This window comes from Oryctolagus cuniculus, chromosome 11, assembly GCF_051225735.1.
Source record: "Oryctolagus cuniculus isolate XC-2025 breed Fujian yellow rabbit chromosome 11, ASM5122573v1, whole genome shotgun sequence".
NCBI classification, from domain to species: Eukaryota; Metazoa; Chordata; class Mammalia; order Lagomorpha; family Leporidae; genus Oryctolagus; species Oryctolagus cuniculus.
This window is the reverse complement of record NC_142877.1, coordinates 110,590,003-110,602,258: the sequence shown is the minus strand read 5'-3', so window position 1 is coordinate 110,602,258 and position 12,256 is coordinate 110,590,003. Positions and strand designations below refer to the sequence as shown.

General features: G+C 54.5%; 1 protein-coding gene across 5 annotated transcripts in view; it reads left to right on the top strand.

Annotated features, from left to right (window-relative positions):
• SYN3 (synapsin III) overlaps positions 1–12,256 on the top strand; it is a 457,275-nt gene that overhangs the window by 353,238 nt on the left and 91,781 nt on the right.

The window sequence follows — 12,256 nt, the reverse complement described above, 5'->3', positions numbered from 1 at the left end:
GTCCAGGTCTCCCACGCGGGACCCAGCTCACACCTGCTGCCTCCCAGGGGGCGCATTAGCAGGAATCTGGACTCAGGGACTCAGATGCAGCCGCTCTGATATGGGATATAAGCATGCCAGCCAGCAGCTTAACCGCTGTGCCGAACACCCGCCCCAGAGCTCACCTTTTCAAATGTCAGCCGAGTATGTATTTTGTAATGTTCACAGTGGATCGGCATATTAACACGAGCATGGTTTCTTAGGTAGAGGTTTACAATGCTAATTACAAGTCCTGTGTTGAGATGCAGCCTCCCGTTTTTGGTAGGACCCTGGTCAGAAGTCTGGGGACACTGACGGCGGCCCCAGCCCCTTCACATCTCTGCGCCTCTGATTTCCCTTGGAGAAGATGGAGGAGATCTTTGCCAGGGAGTGCAGTGTGGGGATTTCCTGAGGACATGCTCTGGAAGTGGGGGTGCAGGCAGAGGAGGGCAGTCTGCACCCCTGAAAAATGTTCAATAATGAGGTTCCCCACCTCCTTGGAGGGCACCTGTTGGGTTTTCAGGATGGACAACTTCATAGAGATTTAATGCACCTGCCTTGGAATTCACCCACTTACAGGGCCCAGCTCAGTGGTCTTCAGTGTATCCGTAGGGCTGTGCAACCATCACGACCTTGGGTTTTAGGGTATTTTCCTCACCCAGTGAAGAAAGCCCATGGCAGTGAGCAGCCGTCTCCAGCTCTGCTCCCAGGATGCATGGTGCCACACTGCTGTGAACGTCACATGTGGGTTCTTGTGTGGGCACCAGATTTTCATTTCTCTAGGATAGACACCTGGGGATGGGGTTTCTGGGTCAAGGGCACTTGTTTAACCTGCAGATTCCTAGTGCTCCAGACCCTCTGAGTCAGACTTCGCCGGGATGACGGAGAACATGCATTTTAACATTTAGCTTCCCAGGGATTCCAAAGGGCATGGGCATTACAGAGGGGCTGGCCTGGGGGCGAGGCTCACTGTAATCGGGCCGCAGGTGTCGGGGGAGGCCAGCACTGCCTGACTGTCTACGATTGAACCCCGGTGTCAACATTCGTGCACAATGTATTCCGGGTTTTCTCTTAGCGATGCTGCTGTCTGTGAGGCTGCTGTGTGCTTGCCTCCCTGGTGCAGCTGAGACTGGGAGGAGAGCCCGGGCCCAGGCTCACCCCGCTATAGGCTGCAGGGCGACCCACAGCCCCTGACTTGAACGAAGCCCAGTGCCTGTTCATAAAATCCCTGGCGACTGTCTCCTACATCGAAGAGGAATCCCTGTGCTCTGACGAGTGTGAGCGCTTAGAAGGAGACTGTGAGGGCCTGAAGGCTGGGGTCCTACCTGCCCAGCCCTCCTCCTACCCCAGCACCCCAGCAGGGCCTCCCACTAATACCCCAAGGAGCACAAGTTTGCAAATCACTGGTCTACAGGCTCTAAGTCACCCCTCAAGAAGGTTTTCACCTGCTGAGATTAAACAAGTTTCGTTCATCCATCAGGTAGGCACTAAATCCGTGTCACCTCTGTGAACACGAGAACCCGTGTTTTCTATTCGGTGCCACTGCATGGAATAGGAGATGCTGCGGGTCGGGAATTCGTGTGGTCGCCTGTGCTCCTGTTGAGTTGGGTGGTAGCAAGTGTAGATCCTGGGGCAGGACTGCCCGCCCAGCTTTGCGGCCTCGGGCAAATTGCTTCACCTCCCTGTGCCTCCAGTTCCCTTGGCTAAGCTTGGTCTCTAACTGCTAGGATGGTGCTGAGGATTTAACCGGTTAGGGCAGCAGCTGGTAAACATTCAGGAAATGTTAGCAGGTTCCACTTCCATCGCATTCCTCCTAGAACCTCTGTCCCATCTGCAGTCTCTTGTGTGCCCTGGGCTAAGGCCATTCCGAAACCCAGTGTTGGCCAGGACTAGTTCCTCCTGGATTGATTTCCTGCTCTTCGCCCCTCCCCCACGGAGCACCTGCTGTCCTCCAGGTCCTACTCCCGGCTTCCCCAGCCACCAGGATGCCCCCTCCGCTCCTGAAGCCTGAGCACTTGGCATCCGCCTTGCTTAGGCGACACTTCGTGGAGGACAGCCTCACTTCATGGGGAATCTGGGCCCTGCTGGGGTGGTGGAAAATGGCCTCGCCCTGGTTTCACAAACTCTAAGTACAGACTGGGGGCCCTGCCACGCCCTGTGTGCCTTGGGACAAGTCACTGCTCCTCGGAGCCTGTTTGTTCAGCCAAACCCCGGGGTCATAACATCACAGCAGCTGATGGAGCCAGTGGGTGTTTCGGATCAGAAAACAAACAGGAAGCGCTCCGTAAAAACAACGCTGTCAGGCCGGTTCATTTCCAAGCAGCCCTGTGGAGCAAGATGCTGCGATCGCTCCCATTGTACAGATGAGAAAACTGAGGCCCCACAGGGAGAAGTCATTTGCCGAATGAAAGCTGTCCACTGCGATGTGGATGAGCTGGGTGGATACCCATGGGTTGTGACCTCAGAGTCTACCCTTCTGTCCACTCTGTAAAATGGTCCACGGCTGGCCAAATGACAGGCTGTGTGTTATTATCCGGTATCTACCCAGCGAGCTCATGGAAGCAGGTGCCAAAGCCACCCATGGGCATCACATAAATAGAAAAGGAGATTAAGAAACACAGCCAAGCAGCAGAGCCCCTGGATCTTTGGGGTGTAGCTCCAGCAGTAATGTAATCGAGCCCTGAGCCACACTGGGAAATAAATCAGCAGGGGAACTCTGGGGAGCGGCTGGGTACCCCGCGGGCTTCTGCTCCTGCCCCGAGCTTCCTGCCCCCTCCCTGAGCCCAGAGCTTCGGAGGCATCAACACACAGGGCGGGAAGGCACGTTGGAGGTCAGCAGCCTGGCCCTGTGGGTTCTCACACGAAAAGGCAAGGGATCTAAAGGGAAGGGGTCTTGGCCGAGGCTGCCCTGGTACTTCCGGGTTAACTGAGGACTTCTCAGACCCTGGACCAGGTCTGGGTTGTGAGCAAAGACCCTGAAAGAAGAAGTCATGTGCCCAAGGTCACGCACAAGAAACGCCAGGCCTGGGGCTCCAAATGCCCAGACCAGAGCTCCAGCTGCCACAGCACAGGGCCCCGCAGGGAGCAGAGCTTTCGCCCAGGCTGCCACTCCAAGTGTCTTTTCCCAGTGTCAAGCTGCTGCCTGCAGACGGCCCCTCCCCCCGCCACTTTGAGCTGGGGCACCCAGACCTCTGCACTGAACCTGCTGATAAGGAAGCAAGCATCACGTACCTCTAGCGCCCCCTCACTGTGCAGCAGGGCCACTGGTCCAAGAACTGCCACCACACCTTTATCTGTGCAGGGCAGCCCCTCCTGTCTGCCAGCCCACAGCGTCTCTCCGGCGCCTGGGAAAGCAACAGAAGGGACAAAGCGAGGCTGCTGGCCCTGCGCTATCTGACTTGTTTTCATGGGAAGTAAATCAAAGAGCCAAAAGCAAATTCCTCACCTCATAGACTGTTCATTCCCTGCCTTTGGTGACAGAAAACGCGCTCTGGCTTGAGCAGAGAGCAGGCTTTGGCATGGACGCACTGGAGTCTGGTTACCCTGGGCTCAAATACCACATCACCACTTGTTGCTGTGTGACTCCGGGCAGGTCACATGCCTTCTCTGGGCCTGAGTGTCTTCATCTATAAAACAGAATTCTAGATAGTACTCCCCTCATATCGTGGCAGGGAGATTCCGTGAGATAATGACCGTAAAGCACTTGGACATCTGGCGTATGGTAGCTGCTGAATAAAACGTGTAACCTAACCACTGAAGACCCTAGGGAAGTCCAGCACCTCTGAAGTCTCCGTGTTTGAAAGTGCACAGTTGCACCAGGTGGGTTCCTAAGGATTTTCCTGCTTTAGGTTCCAAGATTTTTTTTTAAAGATTTATTTATTTATTTATTTATTTAAAGGCAGAGTTACAGAGAGGCAGAAAGAGGGAGAGAGAGAGAGAGAGAGAGAGGCCTTCCATCTGCTAGTTCACTCCCCAGTTGGCCACAACGGCCAAGCTGCACCGATCCGAAGCCAGGAGCCAGGAGCTTCCTCCAGGCCTCCCACGCGGGTGCAGGGGCCCAAGGACCTGGACCATCTTCTACTGCTTTCCCAGGCCATAGCAGAGAGCTGGATCGGAAGTAGAGCAGCCGGGACTCAAACCAGCGCCCAGATGGGATGCCGGTGCCGCAGGTGGTAGCTTTACCCCCTAAGCCACAGCGTGAATTTATTTGGCTCCAGGTGAATGTTGAATCTCTTCCCTTTGTGCCTGAAGGGACGTAAAGATCTCTAGACTTAAGCCCAGAGCAGAGCTGTGACCGAAGGTGAGCTCAGATAACCTCAGAGCCCAGAGACAAGAGGATTTCAAAACAGGTGTTAAATAAAGACAGCTCACACCCTCCCTGGCCTCTGGTGGCACTCTAAAACACCCCTCCCGCTGGGGTTGGCACGAGGGCAGGATCCACATTGCTGTTAGGGTCAGCCTTGACGGGCTCTGCATGGTGTGGCAGGCAGAGTGCGCTTTCAGGCCTAGCACACCTTTTTTGGCTTCTTCGGAAGAGGGAGGGTCAGGCTGGAGGACTGGGAAGGGGCCAAGGCCAAGGGGATTCATCTGGACCGCAGGCCAGAGAGGGAGGCCGAGTGGGAACTTCCTGCATTGATGGGCACGCACCTTGTCTTCATGGCGTGACGGTCACACGGATGGAGCTGGGAAATCCTTGGTCCAGGTTCAGAAATGTGAATCTTTAGCCACATTCATTTTACTGCATGCAGTCTACCTGTCAAATTAGGGAAGAAAAAGTGTGTCCCAGCTAACTCCAGGAAGAGCCAGGTTAGGAGAGGCAGGTTCAGCCAGGTGCGGCGAGAGAGCGGCCTTTATTGATCTTGTTCTTTGGTTTGGTTTTTGCTGGAAGCTCTTCATCGGTTTTCTTCTGGATTCTAGAACCAGGCAACCCTTCACGCCATAGAACAGAATATGTGTCTCCCCTACCCAAACCCCACCCCCGACCTCGTCTCTAGGCAAAATGTTGGCATTTTGTTCCACTTGGGTTTATTTGTATTGATTTTCACTTTCGTGTATATCACATGAAAAGATTGGTTTTGATGAGTGGGGGGGGCAGCCTCTTAAATTTGCATTTTATTGTTTATTGCTTCTCATTTGCATGCTCACTTAGTTCTCAGGCAAGCACCTTACCTCCTTACCCTTGCCCCAGCCCTCCACCGGGTCCTGACCCGAACCCCCTAAGGTAGCCTCTCCTAGTCAGTGGTGCCTTGGCAACTCAGGGAGCCTTGGGGAGGATGAAGCCAGGCCACGATGAGACTGGACAGGCTGGAAGATACGTGCAGGGAGCAGCCTTGGTGAAATGCATATATCTTTGAGTTTATAAAGTGTTTACAAACTCATGGATGACAGAAAAGATGGTGGGAGAAGCAGGAGCTGTTTGGGCCAGGGAGGCACAGTCACACCCTGCCACGCCCCCTGCAACATGGCGCCGCATCCCCCAGAAGCCAGAGCCGGCCCAGGACTGGTGGGGCCAGTCTGCCCCTGCGAGCCACTTGGGTCTTTCTGCTCATGCACTCCACACGAACGTGGCAGTGCAGGTTTGGGGACAGTCCCATGACCAGGACAGCAGGCGGGTCCTGAAGGACCTGGCGCTGCAGAGTTGGCAAAGACTTCTCTCTGTGAGCCCCCGGTTGGCGACTGGACCTCTCTGCCGGCCACTCCAGCTCCTAGAGGGGACGTTCTTGGGCTTCATCCATTTCACAGGGTCCTGGTGGATTCACGCTAATTCCTCGAGGATCAGAAGCTTCCGTGTCTACCTCCGGGGTGGGCCATTCTCGTCACTGACCCACATCCCACCCTCCAATCCCACGGAACTCTGGGGAGTGCGCCCCACAGGGACGAAGCTCCCAGCTTCATCTCCCTCGTCCAGGCTTCAAGCCCTCCCTCAGCCTTCCTAGATGGCTGGAAGAGTTCTAGTTTCTCCCTCTGATGGGCAGAGAAACTCCATCAGAGGCCCTTCCTAGAGAACCCAGCAGCCGAGCTGGGAGGCCAGAGCCTCTTCCTCCTGGGACAGGACCCCGGTTGATAATTACAATCGGGAACGGGCAAGCACGCCCAGGAAGCATTTCCAGCTCTGGCCCTGGCTCCTGGAGGAAGAACCACAGATCTCCTGGCTCGAAACTAAGCCTGTGGGGCCGGCATTGTGGCATAGCAGGTAAAACTGCCCCCCGCAGGCCAGATGGGCGCCGGTTCGAGTCCCTGCTGCTCCACTTCCAATCTGGCTCCCTGCTAACGCCCCTGGAAAAGCAGCAGAAGATGGCCCAAGGGCTTGGCTCTTAGTGGGAGACCTGGAGGAAGCTCCTGGCTCCTGGCTCCAATCCTGCTCCTGGGGCCTGGGCCCCCTCCCTACCTTCAGTGTCCTTCATCATACTCGGTTGATTTTGTGAAAGAAGAATTCAAATCTCTAAATTAAACAAAGACTCTTCATAGAAACTTCTAGAAACATGAGAACCATGAGGGCGGGAAGGCAGAAGGACTCCCGGGGCCCTTGGGAAAATGCCCCTCTGAGCTTCCTCCAGAAGGCACGGGCGTGTGCATGCACCTGTGAGCTCACTCTGTAAACCCTCCCGCGAGTGGACATCTCAGAGGGTCGGAGCGTGCCTCCGCGTGTCTCTGTGCCTGGTGTCTCGAAGGGGGGCCACATGTCTGAGTTTCTCGTTGCAGGGGGCGCTCCTCGTGTCTTAGACGTGTGTGCACACCCCATCTGCGTGCACAGATGGCCCTCTGTTGTTAGGTTTGGGAGTTGGCTCTCTCTGGACAGAAGCCTCAGCTTTGAGGCATGTCCTGCCCGTGGGTGTGGGTGTCCAGGGTGTGAGTGTGTGCACGTGTGCAGGGCAGGGGTGCACGGGGCGCACGACAGCCGCCGGCAATGCTCTCTCGCTGTCTGTGCTAGGCAAGTCATCTGTTTTCCTGGTTTTGTCTTTCTCCTCCCCGTAGGCTCTGTACCCTCTTTGAAAACAAAAGGAGCTTAAAAAACACGGCCCTTCCTGTGTTCCCAAATGTTCAGAATGCTGCCGTCCACTTGAGTGGTGCCAGCTCGGGTGCCCAGCCCTGCCGCTGCTGCAGGAAGCCACGGCCCTGCTGGCTGCCACACCCACTTACATAATGAGCTGGGGGGGAGGGGCAGGAAGGAGGACCTGCACAGCTCCCTGCTGTACCCCAACTCCCAGCTGGAACTCTGAGCCCCTACTGGGCAGGGTGGGGGTAGGGCATAAGCCTATCATCTGAGGGCTTCCTGCAAAGTTGGTGGGGGAGCCCGCTCTGTCTGAATCCGTTTTCTGTGGCTGGAACAGAATACCTGGGACTGGGCTGATTTATAAAAGAAAGAGGCTTATTATGGCTCCTGCTTATGGAGGCTGTGAGGTTGTGGATCATGGCACTTGCATCTTCTTGGCTTCCGGTGAGGGCTCTGTGCTGCTTCAAGTCATGCCATGAAGCACAAGGGCAAGTGTGCAGGTGCACAGGGACAGCGCTGACCAAGACCCAAGAGGAAGGCATTCCTTTCATCCTCCTCGGTCCGCCTCCCAAGACCACCACCACGGCTGTCAAATTTCAGTGTGAGTTCCGGAGGGGACAGACCGTGTTGAAACCCCTTCACGTGGGAATTATTACCAACCGAGCAGGCATCTGGGGACCTCACTTGCCATCTCACCAAGTCAGTTAGGCAGAAATCAGCATCATCGCCGGTGCAGCGTGCATTGCCTGAGTACTCTCCCTGTGTTAGACGCTGTTAGACGCTGTGTTAGACACTTCACCCAGGGCCTCTCAGGATCCTGTTCTGTAACATGGGGGGCTTAGAGTAGGTACCCCCAAACCTCCTCCACTTCCGAAATCCGATGATTCCCACATGGAAGGTGCATGCGTCCCTGCTCCCACACTTGCCCCTTCTCCACCATTCTCCAGTTGTGCCAAGGTAGGAGTATCAGCCCCTGGCTCCCAGCTCTGCTCTTCTCCCTCCCCTCTTTCCCCCTGCTGGGGAACCTTCCCCCAGGGGTAAATTACCGTCTGGCTCCTCCCCTTATCTACATTTGAATAGGTTCCCTGCATTAGACTAGTCCTGGCTCCTACCAGGATAATCAAAGCCCTCCCAGAAGTGGCTCCAGCCCACCTGGGCTCATCCCCCATCTGCCTCTGTGCCCACCAACTGGCTTTGCTACAGGACAAAGCCTAGGCACACACCCCTTTCTCCTGTCCCTCCTCCTACTGCCTGGTGCAGCCTTTCTTCTCTCAACCCTCAACCCGCTCCATCCCGTGAGGTCATGGTCAGCCTTCAAGGCTCCCTCACTGGTCCATTCTCATTCCTCCCATCCCTGCCCCAGTAGATATGAGCACTATCATTTATCACATCTTTCATAGGATGCAAAATATCCCTGGCCTTGACTTTGAGTCAGCTGTATGATTGTCTCTTCCCCACAAGACTTAAATCCTTAGAACTAAAAGTCAGAAGATGTGTCTTTCTCAAGCTTGAATCATCAGGCAGCCCACCAAGGTGCCCAGTGGACCTCGGCACAGTGGAGTGGTCTGGGTGTGGCACTTGACCATGGGGTGTCAGGTGCTGGCTAGGCTGGGTGACAGAATGGTACAGCTGGTGGAGGAGATGAGTACAGGGGAATGTATGGGGCCCCAGAATCACAGCCAGATGGCCAACCAGCGGCTGTTGGTCTTGGGGATAATTGCTTTGTGTGATTTTCCTTCATTATCCTGTGATCAGCCTTATCCCAAAGCACTGAGAGAGAGACAACTGGTGCCAAAGTGGACTCTTCATTACATCTAGAGCATAACTTTTTCTTTTTTTTTAAGTTTACTTATTTATTTGAAAGTCAGAGTTACACAGAGAGAGAAGGAGAGGCAGGGAGAGAGAGAGAGAGAGAGAGAGAGAGAGAGAGAGAGAGAGGTCTTCCATTCACTGGTTCACTCCCCAGTTGGCTGCAATGGCCGGAGCTGTGCCGATCCGAAGCCAGGAGCCAGGAGTTTCTTCCGGGTCTCCCATGTGGGTGCAGGGGCCCAAGCACTTGGGTCATCTTCTACTACCTTCCCAGGCCATAGCAGAGAGCTGGATGGGAAATGGAGCAGCTGGGACTTGAACCAGTGCCCATATGGGATGCTAGCACTGCAGGCAGCGGCTTTACCTACTATGTCACAGCACAGGCCCCTAGAGCATAACTTTTTAAAAAAACAAAAAGCAAGGTGGAGTCACAAGTCAGGAAAACTCTGAGCCAAGCACAGTCAAGGAGGCTAGCTAGTGACCAAAGCAAGCCAGGAAAAAGGAGGTGGGTGGTAACAAATGAGGGTGTATGTCCCAACCATGAGGCTCTGGGGGTGTGGGACACAAGGGTAGCTGGGTCAAACCATCATTAAAGAAAAGCCCAGGAAAGGTTTTTGGAGTCATGGTTAAACACCATCTGCTGGCCATATCAAAGTGCTTGGGTCAAGCACTGACCCCGCTTCTGATTCCAGCTTCCTGCTCAGGCTGATCCTGGGAGGCAGCAGGTGATAGCTCAGGTGCTTGGGCCTCTGTGCCTTTGCGGGAGACCTGGATTGGGTTACCGGCTCCCTGCTGTGGCCTCACCCAGACCTGACTGGTACAGGCATTTGGGGAGTGGACCAGCAGATGAAAGATCTCACTCTGTCTCTGTCTCTCTGCCTGGCAAATGAGTGAAAATGGATAAATATTTTCAATTTTTTGAAAAAAAGAAAAGCCCCATAACAACACTGGGTCTACAGAGCAGAGACCCCCGCCTGGGTGTGTGCTGGATTATCGGGTATGTGCTTGTCATCGACTCCCTGCTGAGGCCAGTACTAAAATGCACTCAACCTGGAGCCAACGTTGGCATCTCTAGGACTTGAGAAAGTGATTTCTGCTTTCTGAGCAGTGAATGGGCCACACTAGGACATCCTGGCAAAGGAAGTAGATTTCAATTTTGCAAGGCCTGGGTTCCCCAGGAGCAGGAGGGAATTTTTTTTTTTTTTTTTTTTTTTTTTTGGACAGGCAGAGTGGACAGTGAGAGAAGGAGCAGGAGGGAATTCTATCGGCAGAGCCTAGACCTGGGAGTCTATGAAGCTAGCCTTCCCCATCTCCCATGGCTGTGCCTTCCAGCAGGTGCCCAGCCACCAAGAGCCCTCATCCTGGAGTAATAGCCAAACTCTTTATCTGCAGGTCCAGCACAGGCACCAACAATCTGAGGGCTACCAGACAGCTCCCTGAAGGCATTGGGCAGTAGGAATTGTGGGAAGTCAGCTCAGGGGAAAGAGCAAGGCAGTGGGGATGACAGGAAGGCACCCCAGAAAGTTCTTACCAACAGAAGCCGGAACATTTCAATAGTCAAGGCAGTTATTACAGCCAGGAAGGTAGATCTCCACCAAATACCAGCTCAGCCCGCATCAGGACGCCACCTTCCTGTGTACTGCTAGGCAGACCCAGATGTAGTCAACTGATCTGGAAGCAAGCCCCTTCCCAGCCTCTGGGGATCTCTCCCACAAGCCTGCTCCACTCCAGGGCTCCCACCCCAGGCCTCCCTGGGCATTGGCAAAGAGCAGGCATCGCTCCAAACCCTGACTTCATGCTGACCATCAAATCCCCAAGCCAGGGAGGGAGCAATGATGTCATTGTCCCTGTGTTTCATAAAAGCAATCACCAGACTCAAAGAGGATCAACTTTCAAGGCACAAAGCCAAACAGTTGATCTTGGCCTGGGTCTCCGAGGATTGCCTCATAGACGGAAAGGGCTGGCATGCTTGTGTGCATCATCTGTCAGGAGCTGGGAGGCAGGAAACCCTCGGAGATGTCGAGATGGAGAATGTCGAGTCTGAAACAAATGCGGGGCCATGTCATCGCTTCCCGGCAGAACTCTCTCTGGGAGTCAGACAGGGCTGTGCCACCCCACCCTGGACCAGAGTCCCCACCTGTTTTTATGAAGATGTCACCAGACTTCTCAGTTGGAGTAAGTTCCATGAACGCAGGACCTTGCGCATTGCCAATCCGGTGTGGAGTTAGTAAATCGATCCCTGTTGGCTGGATGAGTGGCAAGGAGGAAGGAGCTGAGAAGTGCTGGGAAGCAGTGTGCCTGGATCCTGGAATCCATGTCTGCTCTGGCTGGCTGGACCTGCTGGTGACCAGGCTGGGCGGGCAGGCTGAGGGGAGGGAGGACTGCCAGTGATGGGTGGAGGTGCACCTTTCTGCATTTCAAAGATCTCCTTGGATAATCCGCTCCCTGTAGTTCATACCCTCACCTTCATACCTCTTCCACTGGAGTGTTCAGCCCAACTCTTTTTTTTTTTTAAGATTTGTTTTATTCACTTGAAAGATTTATATATAGAGAGAGGTCCTCCATCTGCTGGTTCACTCCCCAGATGGCCTCAATGGCTGGAGCTGGGCCGATCCGAAGCCAGAAGCCAGAAGCTTCTTCCGAGTCTCCCACGTGGGTGCAGGGGCCCAAGCACTTGGGCTATCCTCTGCTGCTTTCCCAGGCACCTTAGCAGGGAGCTGGATCAGAAGTGGAGCAGCTGGGACACGAGGACGGGTGCCCATAAGGGATGCTGGTGCTGAAGGCAGAGACTTTACCTGCCACATCACAACGCCTACCCCAGCGCAACTCTTCACAGCTGTGTGGTCAACCTATGGTGGCAAACACTGTTGAAAAGGCCCCACTTGGGGAAATGGAGAAGAACCATCCCTAAACTACGTTGCTGTGTCTTAGCTCTGTCATGCCTGTGACCCTGAACAGGCCACGTCCCCTTTCTGGGCCTCAGTTTCCCTTTCTACATAGCACACAAAATAAGCTGGAAATATCCAATGTTCTTAACTTTAGTAGAATTGTCTCAGCAATCTTTTAAAAATAAACAGAAGCAGCCATGGAGCCTCTCCCTGCAAAAATGTTCTCCCTTGCCAGAGTAGAGGAACATGTCTGTATCCAATTTTTGGAGATCCATGGTCCCTGATAGCCCAGCAAGGGAGCCAGGGTCAGAGCCTTGGGGGCTTGCTAATGGGTGAGCCCCTCCCTGCTCTTTCTGGAAAGTACCCAGAGTGCGGCTGTGAAACAACACAGCCCAGCTGCCCATCGCTGAAGCCGTCCCCGGCCAGCTCCCCCCTCGCCGCCTCGCTGGAATGAAGTGGCCCTGGGCTCCACTTGTGACTCCAAACACAGTGCCTAGCTTCCCCCCTCCCAGGCTGCACAGCAGAAAGAGTAGGCCTCGCAGAAACA